Source organism: Polypterus senegalus, chromosome 6 (assembly GCF_016835505.1).
Source record: "Polypterus senegalus isolate Bchr_013 chromosome 6, ASM1683550v1, whole genome shotgun sequence".
In the NCBI taxonomy this organism is placed as follows: domain Eukaryota; kingdom Metazoa; phylum Chordata; class Cladistia; order Polypteriformes; family Polypteridae; genus Polypterus; species Polypterus senegalus.
In genome coordinates, this window is record NC_053159.1 from 81,885,149 (window position 1) to 81,903,163 (window position 18,015).

Consider the following 18,015-nt stretch of genomic DNA (forward strand, 5'->3'; position numbering starts at 1 on the left):
TTGGTTACAGTGCAGTTTGTGTTGGAATTGACTATAGGCCTACTCTTTCCTATCTCCTTTAATAAATCACCTTTGCTAGTGTGTTAACAAAATAACCATGATACATTATTCAGAACTTTTTTTTTGCCGTTTTTACTGCCATATTGTGGTATTTTGGAACAACTGCAGTCTCATTGTCTTCCGAGTGTTTTTTCAGTTGCTTTCTCACGAATCCTGTCGATGTAACGTGTGAAGTCATCACATGGAGGATATTTAAGATGGTGTTGTGCAGCTTGTGTGTTCTGCAACAAACACTTTTGCGTGAGCTCTGGTTTATTTTGGTTAGGCAGATTCTGAGGCTAAGGATCTGTGCTGGTATCTGGAAGGTTGCCGATTCAAATCTCATTATTGCCAGAAGGGATCTTACTCCATTGGGCCCTTGAGCAAAGCCCTTAACCTGAAAATGGCTCCATTGGCATTTTAAAATGGCTGACCTGGTGCTCTGACCCCCAAAGGTCATGCAAAAAGACAATTTCCTCTTGGGGATTAATAAAAAAAAAAAGTATATCAAAGACCTTGGAGGGGCAGAGTGCAGGAATGTACTAAAGTATTGAACTTCATTGTTCCTTTTAGTGTCTGAAAAGATTCAGCCCGTTCAGTTGTCTATCAAAATTTGTATCTCCATAGCTGGGTGGATTTAAGTGTTTGTAGGGATAAGAGGACACGGCACTGCAGATGTTTCTTCAGAGGTTGCTGTGCTTCTCAGACATTTCATAACTCATTTAATAGGCTGTACTCCATACAAGCCAATTTTCTATTTACAATATCAATTACTTTCATCACGGGAGGCATGGTGGTGCAGTGGTAGTGGTAAGGAGACCTGGGTTTTCTAACCGGGTCCTCCCTGAGTGGAGTTTGCATGTTTTCCCTGTGTGTGCGTGGGTTTCCTCCCACAGTCCAAAGACATGCAGGTTAGGTGTCCCGTGTGTGTGTGCCCTGCGGTGGGTTGGCATCCTGCCCGGGGTTTATTCCTGCCTTGTGCCCTGTGTTGGCTGGGCTTGGCTCCAGCAGACCCCTGTGTTAAGATATAGCGGTGTGGATAATGACAAACTGACTGAATGAATTACTTCATCACCTATGATTTCTATATTCTTTATTATCTGTACATTCTGGCTGTGACCACCCATCTACACAATTATGTTTGAACTTTATATTTCAGTAATATTGCTATCATTATTGCAGACATCCTTACCCAAGGTGAGTTACAAGATCAGGGTACACTACAATTGTTTACATACCTGTTATTTTATTTTATTTATTTATTGCAATGGGAGTACAAGCAGTGTCTTACAGTAAGTTGTAACTGTCTGCACCACACTATATTTACCACATTACTGTACTGGCAAGTTAGGAATATATATCAGTAATGATTTAGTTACTTACTATATTAATTATAATGAATTATTTTATTTAGAGTATTTTGCCACATATGAAAAAAAATCATTAAGTCTTGTTGTATTTTATTTATTTACTTTTATTTTTTGCAGTTTCAACATCGTGTGATGATGTTTTCCATTTTGGATGTCACCCATTGACTGTTCTTAAGCCTGAGGTGAGAAAAGTCCTAAGCAAAGACACATTATAACAGGATCAGGAGATGAAAGTAAGACACAGCCAGAAGTCAAAACCAGAAGATCAAAAAATACTAAAGGCCTAGCCACAAACAAATCCCAAACATTAAAGTCAAAAAGACAGAAAATAAAGCTCCGAATCTTCAGCCCTAACTACACTAGCATACCGCCATTCATTTTATTTTGCATTCACAGACTGACACTTGACAGACAGCCCTCCGCAATGCCAAATACAGGTGATGATGCCACATGCTGCGATGAAGTGATGTAGTTTTGCTCTGTTGCCAACAACAGCCTGGCTGCAGCCTTGAAGGTAAAACACAAAATGGCAGTGATCATGGGAAAATTCACAGTGCCACAAAGGCATCAACAAAATAATGCTTCCATTTAACAACAGTGACAAAACTAATCCATCCATTTTCTAACCCGCTGAATCCGAATACAGAGTCACGGGGGTCTGCTGGAGCCAATCCCAGCCAACAAGGCAGGAACCAACCCACCGCAGGACACACATAAACACCAAGGCCAATTTAGAATCGCCAATCCACCTAACCTGCATGTCTTTGGACTGTGGGAGGAAACCCACACAGAACATGCAAACTCCACGCAGGGAGGACCCAGGAAGCGAACCCGGGTCTCCTAACTGCGAGGCAGCAGCGCTACCACTGCGCCACTGTGCCAGACAAAACTAATATAATACAAAAAAGTAGAGAAGTTAATTCTGACTGCGACAAAACTCTAAAATCATGACAGCTAGAGGCGTGCTCATGTGGATTTAGTGGCTATCTTTTTCAAGGCCAAGCCACATATTCTGTCATTGTCCAAACTTTATTCACAAGTGGACGTCCTTCTGCTTTGTTGAGAATACTAATTTGTCAGACAATTGCTGTTTGGTTTTTACCCAGTTTTGTTTTTGAACTTGGAACTAGTTTAGCACTTCTTTTTGTTTTTGGTTTTTCATTTTGTAGACATTAGTGAATTTTCCTTTGCTCTGTCCAGACAACTCATTTTTAATTGCCATAAAAGAAGTTGTCTGTGCTCACACATGCTACCATTCTGGCATGTTTGATCCTCTGTGTGAAGGACACAATTACAAAATTACAGGTTAAAATAAAGAAAGTATAGTGAGCATCTGTACAAAAGTGATATCGATTATCCCCAATAATTCCAAAAACATCCATTTGTTATGAGCAATGGCAATGCTCGTCAAGACAGACTGAAGAAAAAGTAGATTTGGAACAGAAAGCACTAAAGGGCAAACACAAAAACATGGTCAGATATGCTTTCTGTCTGGGAGGATGGAGAACTTATCATGAAAGCACGTAATGCTGCGCAAAAGCTAAAAAAGCCAGTGCAAAAAACATCAATATACAAGTACGGAAAACTGCAAAGTTTAAATTGACTTTTATCCAGAATCTCGGGTGCTAAAAGTACCTTAGCAATTCCATAAATAGGCACAGAAACGATGCAGTACTGCTATGGATCATGTGACCAGCAATAAGCTTTTTTTTCCAATAACAAAAGAGGCATCTAGATGAAATGGTGCAGTAACAATCTCATCAATAAAATACAGTAATAGAAAATAAGAATAATAATAAATATTTGTAAATGAAAAAAAATGGCAAAGACTTAATTTGAAGAACACTTTCTCATAACACCTGTATGTTTCTATTATTGACACCTTCTCATTTGAACATGATGCTTTGCGGATATAATGTTGTTAGTAGCTTCCTCAGAATTTTAAATACCTTCCAGGGAGGGCGCCACCATTAAGGCAAATTAAGCATTTGTCTAGGGCACAGATCATAAGGGGGGAAAAACCCAGCTGCACAGGTTAGCTATCGAACAGTGAGTTGGCACACTAATAAGTTTATGGTGTCCAGGCAGTATGGCCTAATGTTGAAAGAGTCTTTTCCTTCAAGCAGCACTTCTGACTCACTGAGTGATTTTCTGAACTTTGTTGAGCTCCAGTTGTTAAACATTAACACTCCTTGTGAGAGCGGCTTGGGATACTGGATCATTTATGATTAACATGGTGCTTTCTACAAAGAAATGAATAATATTGGTCCATGGTGTAGCTATAGGAACCATGTATTAATTCATATGAAGTTCCCAGAGCCGCTAGAGGGACACTATATATTTGTGAAACACCATGTGTGGTAGCTTCACAGGCATTCTTGTGAGGACAGCTTGTCTATCCTTCTTTGGGAAGAGTCTATTGTGCTGCAAATGTGCATTGTTTTATGACATTATGATGGGTTATCATTCTGACTAATAGCTGGAGGTAGTTTTGAGTAAGGAGGTGAATGTTTGGTGAGGTGGGAGGAAGAAAAGCCATGATGTGGAGTCGTCTTAAAGGAGACCAACAGTGAGTTATCAATTTGGAGTATTTAGTAGGGAGGGACTGGTGGTGGTACACCATGTGATAGTCAGGGGTGTCTGGTCAATAGGATCTTAATTATTATTTTTATTATTTGTGGTCTCCCTGTTCAGTGATCATTCTTCCATCCTTTCATTTTCCTAACTCGAGTCCCAGGCAGGGTTGTGGGGCAGCTAGAGCCCATCCGAGCAGTCATTGGACACAAGACAGGGACAACACCTGGACAGGGTGTCAGTCGTGAATATACACTAGAGCCAATTCACTAAATCAACATGTCTTTGGACTGTTGTACGAAACCGATGTAGACATGGAGAGGATGTGGAAACACATGGAGCACCTGGGATATTGTTGTGAGGCAGTAGTGCTTCAATTGCACCACCATGCTGCCAAAGTTATTAATTGTTAATTTCACACCTTTGACTTCCTTTGTCTGTTTTGGATTTACGAACACCTCATGAGCACACGCCCCAACCCAGTCCACAATATATACTGTCAGGGATGCCAGGGGTAATGACCCGGCCGGGATGCCTTGAGGGACCGGAAGAGGGTCTATGCCCACCCTAGATCACGTGGGGGCCGCCATCCTGGTTGCTTTGGGGGCCACGGGTAGGGGGCTTGGAAGCCCAACCGTGTTGGGACCCATGGTCACCGCCAGGGGGCACCCCAATGCCTTGGTGGCCCTGGACCTCAGCACTTCCGCCACACCAGGAAGTGCTGGGGGGAAGAGGAGCATGACACCCGGAGAGCTTCCGGGACAACAGCTGGCACTTCCGCCACACTGGGGCGTGTCCAGGGAGGAGTGCCAGGATATACCTGGAGCCCATTCGGGATGAAATAAAAGGGGCCGTCTCCCTTCATTCGAGGCTGGAGTCGGGTGGAAGCAGGACAAAGCAGGAGAGAGAGTGGAGGCGGCCCAAAGAGGAAGGCATTGTGTGGCCAGAACTGTTTGGGAGTTTCGTGTGTGCACTTTTGAACCTGTAAATATAGTTGGAAATAAACATGTGGTGGTGATGAACAACATGTCTGCCTGTCTGTGCCCGGGCCGTATCCACATCTGGCGTAGTCGGCAGGATGCTCCATCTGGTGCAAGACGGGACCTGTACAACAAATTCTTGTTGTGGACGGCCCATCGCAGGAGGGGACCCCACCCATGTGGGTTAAAAGTACCCACGCGGGTCCGCATGAGCCGGTTCCCCTGTCGTGGGCTAGCACACAACCCTGTGGGTGCTGGAGTACCCCACGCACCACCAGGGTCCGCATGAGAGCCGTGGGAGTTCCCTGTCGAGAGGCGCTAGCGGCTGCCGCATGGCACGAGTGCAGCGATCTCCGACAAGTGTGCCGTTGCTGGAGGCGCCTGGGATGGCATTGAGACCCAGAAGAGGCCACACCGACAGGACGGTAAACCTCCTGTCTTTGCGGGTAGACGGGACCTTCAGCCCGTGGAGCAGTGGATGCGGCGCCTCCGGGGGGCTGTGCGTCCTGGGTGAGGCGGTTGCGTCTAGAGACAGCGATCAGAGGGCTGGCAGGACATGGGCTGTTGAAGGTGCCCCAGGTCCATCAGCAGTCCTCCACCCCGAGGGGAGTTGGCAGGACATGGGCTCCCCAGGTCGCGCCCGCCCAGGGCAGCATTCTCGCGCCGCTCTACAGGGACGCAGACAGGAAGGAGTCTCTTTCTTTCCAATAAGGAGACTCAGACCGTCAGGGCGTCCCAGAGCGACAGGAGGAATCGGAGGGTGAATGCCGGTTCCTCCAATAGGATGGGACGTGGTGCTCGGTGCACACGTCCGGTGCTACCACCTCTGCAGGGGCAGAGGGAATCCTTGAGGTCAGCGGAGAGGAAAGGAGTGCAGGCGGTTCTGTCTATTCCAACGACAGGAGGGACACGGAACCCACGGAGGGGGTGCCGAACAGGCAAGTGCTGGGGTGCCGGATGGAGGGGGGAACGCTGCCAGTGCGTGGCACCGGAGAAGCAGTAGGACCCACTTCGTTGAGAACCTGCCCTCAGGAGACGGGCCGTCTGCTGGAAGGACTCTCCGCTGGCGTGCAGGTGCCACCAAGGCTGGAGGAGACTAGGAGGGAGCGAGTGGCTCGAACCAAAGGGGCATGAAAACCTCGGAGGGGGTGCCGGTAAGAGGGGAGAGCGCAGCCTGTGCGAGGCACAGGAGGGCACCAAGTGGTGGTGTTCATGTGGCATCTCTGCCCCTATCCCTGTTAGGAGAACAGGGCTGGACCTCGGCTGCCCAGAAGTAGGACCCGCTTCGGGGGTAAGCTGCCCCTCCGCGGGACGTGTCGCTCCTCCCGAGTGGTCTTTGCTGGCTGTTGGGCACTGTCAGGGATGCCAGGGGCAACAACCCAGCCGGGACGCCTTGAGGGACTGGAAGAGGGTCTATACCCACCCTGGATCACGTGGGGGCCGCCATCCTGGTTGCTTTGGGGGCCGCCAGGGGGCGCCCCAATGCTTTGGGGACCCTGGACCTCAGCACTTCCGCCACACCAGGAAGTGCTGGGGGGAAGAGGAGCAGGGACACCTGGGCAGCTTCTGGGAGAACAGCCGGCACTTCCGCCACACTGGGACGTGTCCAGGGAGGAGTGCTGGGATACACCTGGAGCCCATCCAGGATGAAATTAAAGGGGCCGTCTCCCTTTATTCGAGGCTGGAGTCGGGTGGAAGCAGGACAAAGCAGGAGAGAGAGTGGAGGCGGCCCGAAGAGGAAGGCATTGTGTGGCCAGGACTGTGTGGGGGTTTCGTGTGTGCACTTTTAAACCTGTAAATATAGTTGGAAATAAACGTGTGGTGGTGATGAACAACATGTCTGCCTGTCTGTGTCCGGGCCGCGTCCACATTACACTATTCATTTTCACTATAAAACAGCTGTGAACATTGCCCCGGACGCAGACGGGCAGGCACGCTCATGTCACCAAGCACACATTTATTTCTCAGTTCAGTTTACCAAAGTCCGTGCTCACCAATCCCCAATACCCCTCAGTCCAGGCCAACACAATGCCTTCTCTTTCTCTTTTCTTCTTCTCTTCAGGCCACCCTCCTGCCTCCTCCAGATACATTGTCCTATCTTCCACCCGACTCTTGTGTCATCTGAAGGGAGGCGGCCCCTTTAAATAAGCACGCGGATGTGCTCCAGTTGTGTTCCCGTCAATTTCCCACCAGCACGCCCCAGTGTGGCGGAAGTGCCAGCTGTCTCCCCGGAAGCACTCCGGGTGTCCTTGTTCCTCTTCCTCCCAGCACTTCCTGGTGTGGCGGAAGTGCTGAGGTCCAGGGTCTTCCTGGTATTGGGGTCCCCATGGCGGTAACCACGGGTCCCCACAGGGTCGAGCTTCCCAGCTCTTTACCCACGGCCTCCAGGGCGGTCGCCCTCTCAAGGTCTGGAGGAGACACAAGCCCTCCTCCTGTCTTCTTGGGTGTCCCAGCTAGGTACCCCCTCCATCCGGGTACCACACAGCTAGGGTTGCCACCCGTCCTTTAAAATACGGAATCGTCCCATATTTGAGAAAGAAATTGCACTTGGACCCCAAGGGATGTGGCCCCCGCTGCAGTATGCGTCCCTTATTTTTTTGTATTAAAAGTGGTAACCCTACACACAGCACAAAATAAAATATCATGCTTGTGTAATTTGTGTGGGTCAAGAGTTTGAAAGGCAAATAAAGACTGCATCCTAGCCCGTAGAATGGTTTATATGGCCAAATGACAGCCCTGTGTACAGTACGCTTGTTTCAACTTGCTGCTATTGTGTAAAACACTTAGTGCTTCATTCATTTATGATGTTCCTCACAATTATGACTAGCGATAAGATAAGAAAATGTTTAAGCTTATAGCAAATAATTTAAAGAGAAATTAATTATTAGCCATCATGTTTCGGTATCTTTGCCTTTTAAATACACTGTAACAGTTAGCTGTATTTAGGGGTGTCTAGAACATACTGTATACTACCTCCCATCCAGCACCATTGTTTTAAAATAAACAACAGCAAAATGTATCCTGCCGACTACTCTTCAGCAAAAAAGCCTACTAGTAGTCCATTTAGCAATCCAGCCACCATTTTGTAAATCTACTTATTATACAGTATATGGCAAAGTTGAAGCCTAACCTGGTAGCCTCATGCCCAAGAAAAAAAAACAACCCTAGATGTGATGCCAGACCCACTCTTTAACATGCCCACACGTACTCACTGCCAGCAAAATTGAGAGTTGCCATAATGCATGTATAGCCTTGAAATAACCAGGCAGATATGGAGATACTGTATGTGGAAAACCCACATAGACAGTAGCCAGACTAGGAATTCTCTCTTTGTTATATTTCTTAAGTATACTTTTCTTTTATTGCGGATATTATTTTTATTTGTTTTCTGCTTTTTTATCAAATGTTAATATTTTTATGTACATATTGTTTAATTGTTATGCACTGTGTAAATGAGCCTCAAGGCTACATTCCGTGTACTTTGTGGGTGGAACCCTAAGCGGCAGGGCCACCATAATGTAACTGCTGAGGCACCATCCTTTGTTGGAGGAGATGAATCCCACAGAGGCTCATTCATCTTTGAAGACTTAGGAATGTCATGTCTGAATTTGTTATTGGATTTTGTGGTTATTGTGGATTTTTGATTATTTTTGGATTCTGACTTTCCTCATAATGGATTGAACTTGTTTACCTTGAGTTGCCTTTTTAGGCATCTACTCATTTGGCTGTTTTACTTGTTTGGGCAATTTTTTTCTTCTTTTATTTACATAATTCTTCATGAAGAAAGATTCTTTGTTGTCCTTGTCTTCTCAAACAAGAAGCTTTATGGGTTGTCTTATCACTTGAAGAGCATTTTTGTGTACCCTTTATACTCGCGTACGTCTTTTCTTGAAACCCGAAAAATCGATCATAAAATCAGACCCCGACTAATACACCCGTTCAAAAATGTGTCACTTAATTTTTATTTTACATCTTCTTGCCTCCTCCAATCTTGCATCAGTTACTCAGGCACATCAAATTTTGTTGCAGCAGTGCAGTTACCAATTTCCTTTGCCACTTTTAATTTAAAACCAACTTCATATTTTCTTCCGATCGAATGCTCTACACTAGATAAGGGATGCTCTTATGATAAAGGTGTATGAGGGTGTGAGATACAAGAAACACAAAACAGTGCAAACGTTGCTTCAGAATAGTTTGGGTATTACTGTGTGGTCATGTAGGCATGATACATATGAAAAAAAAGGCTGTGTGCTCCGTGGTTACTCTCTAAGGTGGGCGTTAACATATCATAATCTCTTGGACCAATAGCGTGAGTTTTCCGCATTCGACTTATACGACCAACATTATAAAATACCAGAAATTATAAATTCTGAAATTAAGCCCCAACTTATCTACGGGAGAACTTCAACTAGAGTATTTACGGTATTTGTGAATATTTTGAACTTTTACAAGTCTGAACCCCATTTTGGGCTTGTGCAGGCCTTTGAAGCGTGCATTATGAGTTTGGGGTTAGGCTGTCTGGGGTAAGCCCTATTTTGGAAACAGACTCAGTGAGGTCCTGGTCTGGCTGGTTTTACTGCATTTGGAGGCCTTCTCACTTATTTCAGCATCTTGTGTACTGCCAGTCACAACAGTCTTCATTAGATAGATAGATAGATAGATAGATAGATAGATAGATAGATAGATAGATAGATAGATAGATAGATAGATAGATAGATAGATAGATAGATAGAACTTTATTTGTTATGTCATGTTATTAAAAAAATTGGTACAACCTTTCACCAACCCTCACACCACATGTGTCATGGGAAGCATGAAATTATTAAAACAGATTTGTTTAACGTGATCTTCATCTGGTCAGTCTGCAAATAAAATTTGAAAATTGCATTGCTGTCTGTTCATATGCATGCCAGCTAATCCATGGAGGGTATGGGTAGACTGGAATCCTAGTTCTGGTTGGTGGTATCTTCTCTGGTTGAGAAGGACATTGTGTGGCTGCCTCTTAGGAATACGTGTTCCCTCTGTACCCTGGGTGGCAGCATACCCTCTAGCTGTGCTGCTGTTTGGACACCTACAGAGCTGGGTGGGATGTGTAATCTGACCAGGCAGCTTTGAAGCTACTGGGAGAAGGATTCCCTGATTTCATGGAGCCCCTTCTGACCCAGAAGTGTTTCTTAGGTATGTTTCTGATGTACTGGAAGTACTCGTGAGTCCAACGTTAAACAAAGTTTCTCTGCCTCAGGTAGAGTTAGCAGTGGAGTAGGGGCAAACGTTTTGCAGCAAAACTCACCTAGAGAGGAGTGAAGGAGGAAAGGAAAGAAGAATATTGTATTGTGCTATGAAAAAAGGAAACCTGTTAAAATATTGTACCCAAATACAATTGTCTTGGAGACCTTCAATTTGAATCTGGAGTAGCTGTGTCTGGATTTGGGGTGTGAGATGCCCCCTGGTGTTCACATAACCTAAACATGACCAGAATAGGATTAGAAACCAGCCCCCTCAAGAACTAAAAAAATGCTTTAACATACTGAGGCAATGTATGTTGTGGGGACAGAAAAAGAAAAATTATAATCCGAAACAGACAGTGTTTCATATTTAAGTAGAAAGTACATCATAACTGAAGTCTGTATGCCTCAAGCTGAAAGTCATTACAATGACCAGTTGTGCCATTATTATAGCATTTAAAAGGCAAATCCCTATGTGGTCAGTGGAAACCTGGCAACTGGAACTGGGTAAGGCAGTGGGAAAGAATTTAATTAAGATGAGTGAAAACAAAGAGAAAGAACAGAAAACTGAGCTTTACAGATTATTGAATTGATTTTAAATAAGAGGAAATGTAGGATACAAGTTATCACTGCTGATTTAACTTTGCATTCAGTTTAATTTGATTACATTCAGCGTTCCTCCTGTGTTTGTGTGGATTTTCTCCTGACACAATGGCTTCCTCTCACATCTTAAAGATAGGCAGGTTAAGTTCATTTGTTTCAGTGAGTGTGGGTGTGTGAATTTGGATTCCTGTAATGGACTGGCACCCTCTCAAAGGGGCACTGCTATGTTGCATCTAATAAGCTGCCTGTAAACATGCTGTGAAAGAGGCAGGCCCAGAAAAAGACTGGAAACTTTTGAAGCCATTGTGTTGAAATCTACTGTTGCGCTATTCTATATGTTAGATGGTAGAATGAGAAGAAGAAGGGGTAGTGTGGGGGCTTACAGGAAGGTAGATAGATAGATAGATAGATAGATAGATAGATAGATAGATAGATAGATAGATAGATAGATAGATAGATAGATTAGTTGACCTAATGACACAGTTTCGGAAAAGTTTACACATTTATTAAAAATCAAAAACTGGAATATCTCATTCATGTAAACATTCAGACCCTTAATTCACTACTTTGTACAAGCTCTTTGGCAACAATTACAGTATTGAGTCTGTTTTGGGTAAGTCTGTACAAGCTTTACACACCAGGATTTGGGCAGTGTATCCTATTCTTTCTGGCAGGTCCTCTCAAGTTCCTTGAGCTTGGATGAGAAGTGTCTGTAAACTGCCATCTTCAGGTCTGTCCCAGATGTTCTATTGGGCTTAGTTCTGGGCTTTTGCTGGGCCACTCAAGGACAGTCAGAGACTTGTCCTGAAACCACTCTGTTATTGTCTTCTCTGTGTGCTTCGGGTTTTTGATGTACTGAAAGGTGAACTGTCACCCCAGTCTGAGCTTGTGTGTACTACAGAGCCGGTTTTCTTCAAGACCTTTCTGTATTTGACTGAGTGTTTTGACTAGTCTCCTTGTGCCCAGTGAGAAGCACCCACATTGCATGATGCTGCCACCAACATGCTTCACCATAGTTATGATATTAGGCAGATGATGAGCAGTGCCTGGTCTTCACCAGGCATAGAGAATCTTTTTCCTCTTGTTATCAGAATCCTTGAGTATACTATTATATGCCTTCTGCTCATGAGTGGCCTCTTACTAGCCAGTCTACCATAATTGATTCAGTGCTGGTAAGATTGTTGCACTTCTGACAGGTTTCCCATCCTAGAAATGGACTTCTGAAACTTGGTAGATTGACCCGTTCTTGGTCACCTCCCTGACCGAGGCCTTTCTTGCCTATTTTGCCAGGTTAGCTGGACAGCCAACTCTAGGAAGGTTCTCCTAGGAAGTTCTCCTGTTTCTAAATTACTGTGTCAGTTGTGCATCTTGGAAAACCTGAAGCTTTAGAAATGGTTTGACCCTTTTGCCCTGATCTATGCCTCACCACAATTTGATTGTGGATGTCTACAAAGAGCTTCTAGGATTTTACATTTACTTATTTCGCTTTTATCCAAGGCTACTTACAACATTTATGAAACAATTGGGTACATTTCTTTATGGTTTTTCCAAATGGAGCACAGGCAAGTCAAGTGACTTGCTCATGATTACAATGTCAGCAGTGGGATTTGAACCCACAACCTCAGTGTTTGAAGTCCAAAGCCTAAACCACTGCCTGCCACACTGTCTTCATGGCTTGGGTTTTGTTCTGACGTGCAGTGTGGATTTTGGGACCTTACTTACACAGGGTTGTTTCTTTCTATACAGTGTCCCATCAATTTGGTTTATCTCAGGTGGACTCCAGTTAAGTTCTAGACACATCTCAAGAATAACTAAAGGAAACAGGAAGGACCTAAACCACAATTTGGAATGCAACAGCAAAAGGTCTGAATACTTAAATGAGCGATGTCACTTTTTGATTTTTAATACATTTTCAAACCTTTCTGAAAATTTTTCCACTTATTGGTTACTGAGTGAAGAATGATGCGCAAAAATGGCAAATGCGTCCATTTAAAACAACACAATCAAATGTTCAGAAAGCTAGAGTATCTATCTATCTATCTATCTATCTATCTATCTATCTATCTATCTATCTATCTATCTATCTTGGAGACACCCCTCTATTTTTACAATGAAGTAATTATGCATGTGCAAAGTTGATTTTCACCATGTTTCTTTCTTTTCCTCTTCCATTATAAATGACCTGTGCCAAGTGCTAATTCCAAAGGACATACATACATTGCAGCTGTAAATGAGAGACTGATAAGATATAGCAAAGAGCAGTCTAATAAAGATGAACTCTTGACGAGTATCAAGGGCAAGCTTCTTCTCCACAGTCGCCTTTGGACCGTCAGCCTTTCTTATCTGATTCTACCCGTCCTTTGATTTCCATCATGAGGGGAAGTGCCTGTGAAATGAGATTGTCCCTCTACCTTTGAGGCCATTTGGCTCTGAATGTAGTGTGACGTTACTCACTTACTGCTGTATTAACTTGACATTGCCTTGGTGTACAAAGACAACGGTTTACAGATTAGTATTTAAGGACGAAGGCAACGTTTTGAGTTCAGTTATTAATTTCAGCATTAGAAGCATAAATATTAAAAGATGTTAAGAGGGTAGTTTACGTTCAGATGGACAGTGGGGCCTAGTGGGCAAGGTACTGGACCTCCAGCTGACTGTGCGACTCTCAGCAAGTCCCTTAACCTGCCTGTGTGCTGATTGTCAAATGATGTATGGATCCTAGAACAATGCAAAAGATTTTTTGTATGGTGTACTCTACAGAAAGTTTTTGAAAGCATTTTAGGGAGAGGCAGGGTAGGGGGGCTGACAGCGTAATTATGAGTTTGCGTATGGTGCAAGATCAATGATTTTTGTAGTCCTGAAAATAGAACATGGTCAAGTTGAAATGAATGTAGGAATCACAGATTAATGCAGGCAAGTGAGGGCAGCACCATTGCAGTCGATGTACAAACTAAAGTCAGGTCCAGTAAGTACTTCAGAATTTATTTTTTGAAATTTCTCCAGTAATTCCTTCCTGCATCCGTGCATTAATTTAGGTAATTACACATTAACCATTCCTAACTTTCTCTGACCATAATTAAACAGTAACAGAGCAGTGACATTTTTTCTTTATCTTACAGAGCAACACCCACTGACTGTGATGTCTAAGTCACAGATATAATTTTATGGGTCCTCACAGCTCCCTCGATCCTAAATTGGTTTATGTGGGTTTGAGAATGTTATTTTATATTATGTTGCTAATCTGACTGGATTGTTCTTCCTTGTGCCCGATACTGCTAAGATAAGCGTTGCCTTCTTTTGACCCTGTAAATAAACATGTGGGTTCACTTAATGGGTAGACGGATGGATGGAAGTCTCTACTGAGAGTGGTACTGAAATAACCGGTTATAAATTTGAGGGCTTCCAATTATGCACTACAGGAAAAAAACTCAAAAATTCAACCCTAAATGGGAACTTCTTCTTAATTTGAATGAGAGATTGAAGGAGACTATCTTTACATCTTTTGAAAGACTTACAAGGCAGACCTCTCTTTCTTTACCCCAAACAGAAAGACAAATCTAATGACCACAGGGTGTGAAGGCTCACTTTCTAGATGTCAGCTGCAATGTTCCCTCTAAGGAGTAGCATATAGTGAGCAAAAAACATTGTTTAAGAGCGACATTTTGTTTAAGCCAAAAATTTATGAGCACCAATTTTCACGATAAGTACGAACGACGCTGTCGGAATGAGTGATCGTGCGGGAAGTATGAGCGACGCTCTGAATTCGTGTGAGCGATCACGCTTAGCTCAGAGGGAACATTGGTCAGCAGTATCTTCCGATTTTTTCATCTCCTAAGCTTATACTCAAGAGTGTGATTAAAATGAAAATCTTGATCCATCTGTCTGTTAATTGAGCCCCAAATTAAGAGTCTGATCTATCCATTTATTTGTTGAAAGCATCTTTTCCTCTACCCTGGCAACATCAAGTACAAAGCAGAAAAAATGGGCAAAAGTGGACACCAGTCTGTCGCTTGACACTCTCATGCAGCATTTTACAGTCCTGAATCATTCTAATCTGTAAGTCTTTCCGACGTTGGGAGAATCTAATAAACACATGGACATGGGGAGAACAAAGAAACTCCACACAGATGGTGGCTGGTCTAGTAATGGAATGGAGTTCAGTGAAAATCACACACCATTTCCCTCTTTTTCTTTTCTGTTCGTACTCGAGGATTGGTTACGTGGGAGGCAAGGTAATCATGTCGGGTTGGGTTTAAATCTCTTTCTTTCATTGCTATCCCTACTCCTTGGTTAAGCTGTTTTTATCATATTCTAAAAAGTATGTTCAGGAGAATTTACGTGCAATAAAAAATGATTGCAAAGAAAAAAATTGGAATCGAATTAGCTGGATCTGTAATGCAGCAGTGTTAACCTCTGTGACTCTGTGACATCATATTCTTATCTATCTATCTATCTATCTATCTATCTATCTATCTATCTATCTATCTATCTATCTATTGATTCATTATCAAACAAGCATGGGGTTTTAGTGCTTCAGATGCTAAAACAGAAATATCAACCCACAAGAGATCACTAATCTAACAGAGAGCTCATCCACACACGACATTCCAGTTTAAAGTTGCCAATTAACCCAAAATGCATGACTTCTAAGTTTGTTAGGAAATGTCAGTAATAAATACTCAGACTTAGAAAGGACACACCGACTCCACACCGACAGTGACCAGTCTGAGATTCAAACCCAACACTCTGAATCTTTGAGGTGGAATTGCCACCCCATTCTGATTGATTTATTTCTCAATGATTCACACATACTTTCTTACTTTTCAATGATGGTCACTCATTTAAAATATACCCATAATAAAGCAGTCAATCCTCTGAGCAGACGTTTCTGCATAATTAAACTTCTGTTACTAGAGCAGCACAGTTCCTAATATTAGCATGTCTAATTCTTTTTATGCATTTATACATGTTACTCTCTTTTTCTGGTAACATTCAAATTTTGTTAAGAAAGTAAACAGCTTTGAAGGAGATGATCAAGTCAGTGGCATTCACTAGAAGCCAAGAAGAGGAGGAACTGATGAAAATGAGATGCGTCAGTACAAGGACGATTCATTTGTAGGCACGTGTTGCCTTATATACATACATACGTTCTGAATATCACTTAAGCAAATTTAGGATTGCAGGGGGTTGCTGAGCCTATCTAGTCATTTTAAGCCACAAGGTAGGATGCTGTCACCAACAAGGCGCAAGTCCATCGCAGGGCCTTTACATCATCTTCTCACACAAGCAGTAGAAGGCCGCCTGTGGCGAGGTCTACTATACCCATTTCTACGTAACCGATTAGCGGGCCATGGCTGCCAGTTGGCTTTATCATCTGAAAGAGCTTAAAGTCTATCTACAACTTGTTTAAACATGCTAATTCTGAGAAGCCATATGTGGAAATGTCCACACTTCTGAGATGTTCCTATCCTTTCATTTTTTAGAGTCCAGTCATGAAGTTGATGGAGAAACAGAAGCTGGAATTAAATCTCTGCAATGCAGTCAGCAATTACTTTTTCAAAACACGCTGAATTAAAAAGAACTCTTAGCTCCATTTGTGTTCTCCAGTCACATTTCTTAGTGCATACCCAGCGTCCATTACTGAAGTCTTTTTAGACAGTCTTGGGAACAAGTGAACCATACCAGTTAAATCAATCAGCAGACTCTGACAGATAATAATCCTGTTAGACTTCTCATTTTTACAGCCTTTGCCAGGCACAGCCTTATAGTCAAAGGTCCACTCTGGTGTAGACACACCTCAATTCAAATATACATGAAAATATTGCGGTCTTACTGCACTAATGAAGGAAAGACAGGATGTAAAACCTACTCCAACATCAGCATTAAAGAAATCACACAAATGTTTTGCCATACCTGTAGGTTTTGAACCGATAGTGCACTACTGGACTGCTGGTGACGGTGTTGCTGCCGCTGCTGCTTGAGTCCAGGGGGAGAGCTTCTGGTAGCGTGTCCTCAAGCAGCCAGTGAACTTTGCCTCCTGAGTTTGAGCCGACGCCGTAAGCAGCCTTCTGCAGGTTTGCCATATAAGGAAGTGCGGGCTGCGTCTGTGTACAGGTGTTTGCTCATTCTGATTCAGGCTTTGCTCAAATGAACAAGTAAGGAACTCGGACATGTTCTGTAACCCCCTACGTGAACCATAGCTTCTGGCCAGGTTTCTCTTTCCTATTTCCTTCTTTATTATAGTTCAATTTCTAAATACTATACCCACTTTCAAGTATCTGTAAATTTTCAAGCAGACCTTGTAACCCTTAAGCCTTCCTTCACCTTACAAAGTAGAAAAGGACAAAAGCTCTGTTACAAAGTCTATGGAACTAGGAGTACGAAATCACATTGGAATGGTTTTTCCACAGATTGTATCATTCTGACAGCTGGCTAAGCAGTGTGGGCCTACATCATTTTATTTTCCAGTGAGTGCCTCCACTTTTGTAATATTCACAGATATGACATTAAATCCCACTAGTGGTCAGTCAGCCATGTCTGATACACCTCTAGCAGACGGCACCATCTTCTTTATCAAGTGGCTCCTGTTTATCCACATGAGTTAAGCCTCTACTCTGAAGACTTCTTGTTTCTGAGCAGTTCTTCCCAAAGGTTGTTCGGATGATTAGTGATAAGCCAGCAATTTGCACAGAATGGAATTCTCAACAAAACTTTGAGTTTTAACTCCAAAAATAAATTCAAAAAACAATATTGTTTTGCAACCAGTGAAATGCTGTTAAGTTCCAGTCACATACACACAGCATTCCCTCTAAAACCCGTGTCCCTTTCTCATTACAAAGTTATTGTAACTAGCAGTTATTGATAAATTGTTAGTGAAGGATACCCCCCGTCAGTCTTTATCACACCTACTATATCTTTTATCCAGTTGAGCAGTTGCATAAACTAGTTGCCACGTGTCTGACCAACACAGCGGTATGACTTTCAAGTGTAGCCGGTCCTCGGTTTGCCACTGCATCTGAGACATACTTTGTGCTGTGATAAAGGAAACCAAAAGGATTGCATGGAAGTCATGGTGATGCTCAGGTTTTATTCAGTGAGAGGTCTGAATAGGATGATACAGAAAAATTAACAAACACGTCAACGGCCTCCTATAATATATACTGCTCAAAAAAAGTAAAGAAACACTTTTTAATCCGAATATATCATCAAGTCAATGAAACTACT

The 18,015-nt window shown here is 43.2% G+C and overlaps 1 protein-coding gene across 1 annotated transcript in view; it reads right to left on the reverse strand.

The window, feature by feature from the left end:
• Positions 1-16,807, reverse strand: part of vil1 (villin 1) — a 121,766-nt gene extending 104,959 nt beyond the window's left edge. The window contains exon 1 of the mRNA XM_039756426.1: positions 16,705-16,807. The gene's annotated coding sequence lies outside the window, so the exon portion shown is untranslated. The remainder of the gene's footprint in view (positions 1-16,704) is intronic.
• Between the last annotated feature and the right edge of the window lie 1,208 nt (positions 16,808-18,015).